Source organism: Mytilus galloprovincialis, chromosome 1 (assembly GCF_965363235.1).
Source record: "Mytilus galloprovincialis chromosome 1, xbMytGall1.hap1.1, whole genome shotgun sequence".
In the NCBI taxonomy this organism is placed as follows: Eukaryota; Metazoa; Mollusca; class Bivalvia; order Mytilida; family Mytilidae; genus Mytilus; species Mytilus galloprovincialis.
Window position 1 is genome coordinate 80,092,100 of NC_134838.1, and position 8,267 is coordinate 80,100,366.

Sequence of the window (8,267 nt, forward strand, 5' to 3'; positions counted from 1 at the left end):
CTGCTTTTCATTTATTCGTTTAGGGTATATTAGTATGAATTATCATTGATATGGTCATAATTAAAAATCTACTGTTTACAACACGCATCTGGCGAAAATAAAAAATGTCAATCCTGGTATCTATGATGAAGTTATTTTCAACCACTAGGTTGATGCCACTGCATGTGGAGTTTTTATTCCCCAAAGGTATTCTTTTGCAGACGAAACGCTTGTCTGGCGCAAAAACAAAATGTCAATAAAATTGAGAATGGAAATGGGGAATGTGCCAAAGAGACATCAACCCGACCATAGAAAAAACAACTGCAGAAGGTCACCATATCTATGATTAAGTTATTTACAACCATTTGGATGATGCCACTGCTTGTGGAGTTTTTATTCCCCAAAGGTATTCTTTTGCAGACGAAACGCTTGTCTGACGCAAATAAAAAATGTCAATCCTTGGTTCTATGATGAAGTTATTTACAACCACTAGATTGATGCCAGTGCTTGTGTAGTTTTTATTCCCCAAAGGTATTCTTTTGCAGACGAAACGCTTGTCTGGCGCAAAAATAAAATGTCAACCCTTGTATCTATGATGAAGTTATTTACAACCACTAGGTTGATGCCAGTGCTTGTGGAGTTTTTATTCCAAAAGGTATTCTTTTGCAGACAAAACGCTTTTCTGGCGCAAAAACAAAATGTCAATCCTTGTATCTATGATGAGTATATTTAACTTTTTTCAGTTTGAAATGCAGACTCAAAAGAACAACATGACGTAAGATAACAAAATTTCCTTAATCAATATCGATATTTAATTGTCATTATGAAGTACTAAAGTGAGTTCTGTATTATGTACTATTCATATTTAGTTAATTACCTCTAAACACAAGTTTGATCACTTTTACATGTTTAGGAAATAAAATGTTTTAAACTATGGAAGACGTCAAACAAACTAAATATTTCTGACAAACGTTATAATTTCGGCTCTATCATAGTCAATCTACCATTTTTCAGACGCTATATGCTCTACTTGACTTTAATACTTTTGCTTAAGAGTCAGCTGAAGCACGCCTTCGTGCGCGGGATTTAACCGCTGTGTTGATAACCCGTTGATGGCTTCAGCTGTTTCCTGCTCTTTGGCATTTTTACATTTTTGTCATTTGTTTTAGGGGAATGTCAATTCTAACTGCTTTTAAGCATATCCAGGATATATCAGCTTTTCTACCAGATGCAGCTAGACTTAGAATAAGTGCCACAGTATCCATCAAGAAGAGAAAGATAGTCAAAGACAAGGGTAAGAAAACCCCATGTATAGTTAAAAGAAAGTCCTGATAGAACAAATATTTATCTGCGAACAACTTTGAAGGGTTCATCATCATGAAATGTTTGATAATATATATATAGGCCTCTCTGTGATGACTTGTGTAGACAGCACAATTATATGAACAAAATGTATATAATAAATCAACTACTTTATTCTGAAAACTGGTTTTTGGTCTTACTTAAAGACTTTGATGATAAGAATTGCTATCTACTATTCACTGTTGCAAAACAATTTTTCCTGTTTCTGAGGTGAAAAAGGTATCAATCTTCACCCTTATCCGAAACAATAGCGTAACATCACAACAGAGAAAGTCACATTATAGATTATCAGTCAAAAGACATATTAACACAAGAGAACGTACACTGAACGAATAAATTTGATATATGACACAATGTAAATACAAAACAATCATTTAAGGGGTAAGATGCTCACCAATTTCAGAAACAACAGCCATAACCTTGAACAAAATGCCGCCAAATAGAGTAATGTACACAGGTAAATGAAAATAATTTTGTCGTTCATAGTACGATAACAGAAGTGATAATTTATAGTAATACCAAACGCTTATAAAATCTAGCATTACTAATAGTAAAAATAAAAATCGAAATCTTTTTTAAAAGAATTAACAAAAATACCGAACTCCAAATTAAAAAAAAAAAGAGGAAAATTCATAAAACCTGATCCAATCCAACACTCTATTATATCAACCAGTAGAACGAAATAATTGTCATAATCGTAACTTTGTACAGGCGTTCCAAAGAAATGGGTGGAATAAAATTGGTTTTATAGGTAGCTAAAAATCATTCAAATAATTAACAAAACTAGTAGGCTTGCTTCATATTTGGATCTTTATCTTAATACAGACATAGATGGACTACGTCAAACTAGCATACGGATTTCTGACACACGTGACGATAACAACTTTACAATTCTCAACTTACCATTCCTCAGAAGTAACATTCCGTTGGGTCCATCGTTTGACGTTTTAATTAGAAAGTACCATAAGAGGTAGAAGTTTTGTAATGCATCTTCTTCACACAATTATTAAATATAAAACGTTTGTTTTTTCTTAGTGTTCGATCGAACCTTTTTTTCTCTCTCAAAAATTTAGAATAAAAACAACTATCTTTTTTTTACCTTTATTTTCCCGATAGTTTATTTTTTTTCAAATCACTTAAATTTTGAACAGTAAATACTGTTTGCCTAGGAATACATATTGTATACAGACATCTCACTTTGTCGTTTGTAAAAGACTGTTTCTCTGTCAATGCATACTGTATGCAGGGATCCCGCTCTGTCGTTAGTAAGAGACTGTTTCCCTGCCAAGGCATACTTATGCTGAGAGCACACTTTGTAGTTTGTAAGAGGTTGTGTTCCTGTCATTGCATATCGTATGCGAGAAGCATACTTTTCCGTTCGTAAGATGTCTCATTTGTTTTTTGCGTGATGCACATACGAAGTAAAAATAATTGTCAGACTAATCCTTAACAAGGCTCCATGCTTTAATATTGATCTGATAGGTCTGACAGGTCGTCTTTGATCGAGTTGTTGTTTCCCTTTTGAAAACATCTGAAATTGGAAATAAAGCCGGTAAATGATTTAATATTTAATGTCAAATAATTTGATTTAGTTTATATAAAAAAAAGAGAACGAAATTGATTTCTAAGACTCAATACAGGTTGTCACTCTAGCTATACGTCTCGTATTGATGTTTTTACCGCAGAAAAACTCATGCATTTTCAGCCATTAAATACCATTGAATGCAAATGTGTATCTAATACATTTTTAAGCTCAATTAGCATCGTTGTTTAAAAGTTGTAGATCTGCAAAAAACTTTACTATTAAATTAGAAGACCTCATTTTGTTTGTCGCTTCTCTTCCTTCCACAATAAATTAATAATCATGCCTCTGTGTCCTATAGGTACCATACATAGTCGCATTAGTCATTCTAGTTTATGATTATTCAATTTGAGTTATTTTGGGAGAAAAACGAAAATAAAGGCGTCCGAATATTGTTTTCATCATCGGAAGGACTATAAAGTAAGGACGGACAAGACTTCTTTTTATGACTGTTTAAAAAACTACACATTATTTTCATTATTACTTTGAGACAGGACAATTATTTTCGCTTTTTTTTAATATACTATGAGCAAAGTGTATCTGCTATTTTACATTTACTATCAATATCCGCGGTTGTCACTGATATAATGACTATATTACCTAGGATTAACTTGGAAGAGATAGTAAATAGCAAATACACTTTTTTTTTATAGTATTTGTATGTTCATACATGTAGTATACAGAAAAACAGAAATCAGAAAATAACGAACTTTGGAAAAAAGAAAGAGGGCTAAAAAAAAATGTTCTATCACCAAGTACCGATTACTTTTTATACCTTTCCTGATATTCACCAACCATAAAATCTTTTACAAAAATTCACCCTACAACAGTTTACATACATTGTACTTTCAACCACGCTCTTAATGTCCGCAATTTCGCGGGTGTGTTCTAAAGAACATAACTTTGAGTCGAAAGTGTCATTTTCGATTTCAAATCGTCTCTGATAGGATAAGGTTAATGAGGATGAAAACAATATTTTACAGGTTCAGTACGACATTTAAATTAAATAAGAAACTTGTGTTTTGGTCATTGATTTTTGCTGTCCCAATACTTCACCTTACAACGACAAAATTTTTCGGGTACGTATAATAATTGTTGAACTCTAAATATATTCATCCTTCCCGTCATGTGCCCTTTTGGTGCTAATTTGCGACTGCTAGTCAAGTATTATCATAAGCATACATGTAGCTTCATGTACAATGCTATATATATATATAAGTCTGAAAATTACACCAAATATATATATATTCAAATACTGATACATGTATTTTTCAAAATCTTCCCCAAAAACATTTTCGTCATTAATATTGCATTCAACCCAACTGTTCCCTTACTTTATGATCAGTATTATGATTTTGGTATCAGTAAATTAATACCACATGAACCATACTGAATAGCATTCAATTTGCTATACATTTATTCACTATAATCTGGCAATGTCTGTATTTTGGCATTGTACAAGGTCATTTGTTACTTTGACTATTTTAAAATGGCATACAATACAATTTTGATCTCACGGTTGAGTTTTTTTAACGAAAATTTGCACACAAGCTTTTAGTTTACCTAGTCAATTCAAATATATAATAAAAGATATATCTTCCGGTGCTAAACGTTAGAGATAATGGGATCATTTTAGACATTAAATATGCTAACAATTTCGAGTTTTTGGACATTTTGTTCTTCGGAAAGACATAACTTTTGTTTTGTTTCAAAGGATATACACGAATTTCAATACCATATCTTTTCAAATAATTAATTTTTATCAAAGTTTCATGATTTTAGAGATAAAAAAGATATTTGTTGCTGTATACATACCTAATTAAAAAAAATAATCATTGGCTTTTCGTAAAAATTGATGTAAATAATCTTCATGTGTATTCAAGCCTAGCGTCATTGAAAAAAAGAGTGGTTCATGAACTCGTTTTCAAGTTAAATCAGTCTGAATAATAAAAATCAGCCGACAAATGCACCTTTTCCCGATATGTGTAATTACTTACACCCAATTTCTATTGAACTTTTGTGGACAGTTGTCTCTTGGCAGTCATACCTCCACACATTCACACAGTTTCATTGACTAGGCGAAACTATTTCATGGATATTGAGGACACACACGAAGTAATATTAAATGCAGTAGCTAGCTTTTGCTAAGTCATTTGGACAAAGGGATTCCGACGTTCATTGGAAAAAAGTGTGTGTTTGATAAGGGCCAAATATTACACACAACTAGCACCGTACAGATCTGTCAATGAGTTTTTGTCGCATTTAAGCCCGAAGAGAACGTGTCACGTAGTCTTGTCATTTAAACGATACTTTTTAACATTGTCTTAAAGCAGGAGGTTTGGCTAGCCCTTTAAACAAGTTCAACCCACTATTTTGTTCTAAAATGGCCCGTTCCAAGTCAGGAATACGGCAGTTGGTATCTAATAATTCGTTTCTATGTATGTTAGTGTTTGTTTTTGTTGCAATTCAGTGTTCCTGTTGTTTCTTTGTTTTTTTTTTTCTTTTATGTGTTTCTCTCAGTTTTAATGTGTTGATCGGATTTGTTTTTCTCTCAATCGATTTATGTCTTTTGAACACCGGTACATAACTGTTATTTTTCTCCTAACGTTCAACAATGTAAGTCATCGAAATAAACATTTTTTTTTCATTTTGCAATCGGACATGGCTCACGAATATCCACAGCCAAACCGACGATCCTTATATCATGGGTTTATTGTCAGATGGAATACGTATTGCTTCAAATTTTGGATAACTAAAGGGTAGCCGAGCTGAATCTGGCAAGATTTGCTGATTAATTCAAAAGTGAGAGAAGGGGTTGGACAAAAGAAAACTTGGATCTTTGAAATAAGTAAATGTATTTTTTACTCTCTCTGTATATATTTATATATCGGTTGATTATTGTAGATGGCAGATTTTGTGCCCTGGATACAAAAAAGATGTCGAAACGTTTACAACTACTGATTTCAAGTATTATGAAAAATACTTTAAGTATAAAGGCCTAGATTTCGGAAAATCTCTTGTTTATTTGCCGAAATCTACAGTGGAAATAATAAACAATAAATCAGCTAGGTTTACTACTGGTGATATTATAACACTTAGAATAATCCTCCATAATAAAAATGGTGACGTTTTAAATGAAGGTGGTGATTTTCTAAAAGTTTGTTTGGATGTCTGAGAAAGGCAAAGGCGCAGATTCAGCGGGGTATATAGTAGATCATGGTAATGGTACGTATATCGGAGTGATAAGGGCATTATGGAGCGAATCTCCGCACATCAAAATTTCATTGTCACTTGCAAAAGAATCTATTGGCCTATTTGTAAACTACATATATAGAAATGGAATGTTGAGGGCTATTAAAGGGATTTTTAGGAATGCACGTGGAGAAACTGGTAAAGGATCATGTGGGATACACACACTAACAAAACACGGCATCTATGACTTTACATCATTAAATTATGGAATGCGATGGTTTTGTTTATTACCAAATGCATCCGGGTTGGATTGTTCAGACTGGTATTCCATTGCTGTAGATATGACGGTACCTACATTTACAAATTCACAGAAGCAGTTCTTGAGGTAATACATTTTTATATTCAAGGAATTTTTGCATTTCCGGGAATATTTCGTTAAATGATTGATTTTCTTTCTTTTCATTACACATACATATTGTATCTTTTATGCTTTGACGCTTTTAATTTCACAATTGCCACTTGAAGAGGAACCAGCGAAAGAGTGATACGACAATAAAGTTATTGAGCAGCGATAGCTTCTATTTGAAGAGAAAAAAAAATAAATACATTTCAGTTTAGATTATGAACCTAATAGTCAAGATTTCAATAGTTAACCTTAGTAATTATGTAAGAACTTCTTTAAGATATTCTATATACTAGTATTTAAAGAGACAAGGAGGAAGTTAGCCAACCATGATATGAAAAAAATGATTTTCTGCCGAATGCATTGAGTGTGTAACTTAATGTAATATCTTTGGATAGCTTGTTTGCTAGCGGAACCATGAAGTCATTATTAGATTAGGTAAACTATCCTCCTTTAAGAGTATACTAGTCCGACAGATAACTAATCTATCTGTCTGTAGGACTATGCTACTTCGAAAGGAGGGTAGTGTACCTAACCTAGTTATGACTTCATCGTTCAGCTAGCAAGCACGCTAATCAAAGATGTTACATTAAGCTACACATTCAATGCAATCGGCTGTAAAAAGTATCTCACATTGCTTCTATTTTATTTGTTCTGCTTATAGGAACGGCATAGCATCTTGAGGGAACGAGATAACTTTCTTGTGGAAACGACATAGAATCTTGAGGGACGCCATAGTATCTTGAGGGGCTAACATATTCTTTTTCTTTCATGGCCGCATTCTGCCATCGTAAAATAGGTTTTTCTATACTGAGAAGAAAATGTATGGTCCTATACATATAAACCTGTCGATATTCATAATGTGGCATTGCATAGTCTTTCTCAAATAAGTCAAGAATTCTTTATGATTGCTATTTTAGTCTCAGAAGCATAAAAAATTATAATTTTGTTAACTGTTCATGGTCTCACATAACAGATTTCAAAGAAAGAATGTCTTTGCATTTCAATATGTGTGACGTCATGTGAAGTTGTTGAATTTCAGAAAATGTTATCGTTGAGATAACTTGACATACAAAGGGACTTAACGAATGCATTTGCATTTCCAAATTAAGAGGAAGAATCTTTGTGCATGTATATGAGTTATACAAATGCAAAAATAATCTGTACAATCTAAACTAATTTTTTTATACCACACATTTCTTGTTCTTTTATTGCTAAATATATTTAAGAGATGCATTATATATGTGTGATTCGATTGAAAAGATGTGTTCATATACTTGAAGACCTTTGTGATTTGCTCTTAGTGACGGTTTGACATACATTTTTATATGATCGTTTGTAAACATGTTAATATAAAAATAAATAAATTTATACTTGCAGTACTACTAGTTATAAAATTATAAAGGAAATTAAAGTTGATGTACTTGGTGGTAAGTTATTAAAGTAACCATGGTAATAGGTAATATATCTTCCACAAAAATGGCATTAAGTTATTTAATGTAACTGGGGTGTCTCTCTCCATCTTGAATTTTGAAGTAGCATATAACAATAGGTTTAGATCTTTAACGAAATGTGCAAATTTTGAGACTAGGGTGTAATTACTGTGTAAGACTTTTCATGTTACAATGTAGTATAGAAAATTTTGTTTTGTCATATTTACGACTGTATTTTCTATAAAAATAAACACATATTTTTGTTTGATTTTTTTTCAATTCTGCCACATACGGGGATATAACTCAGATAGTAGGG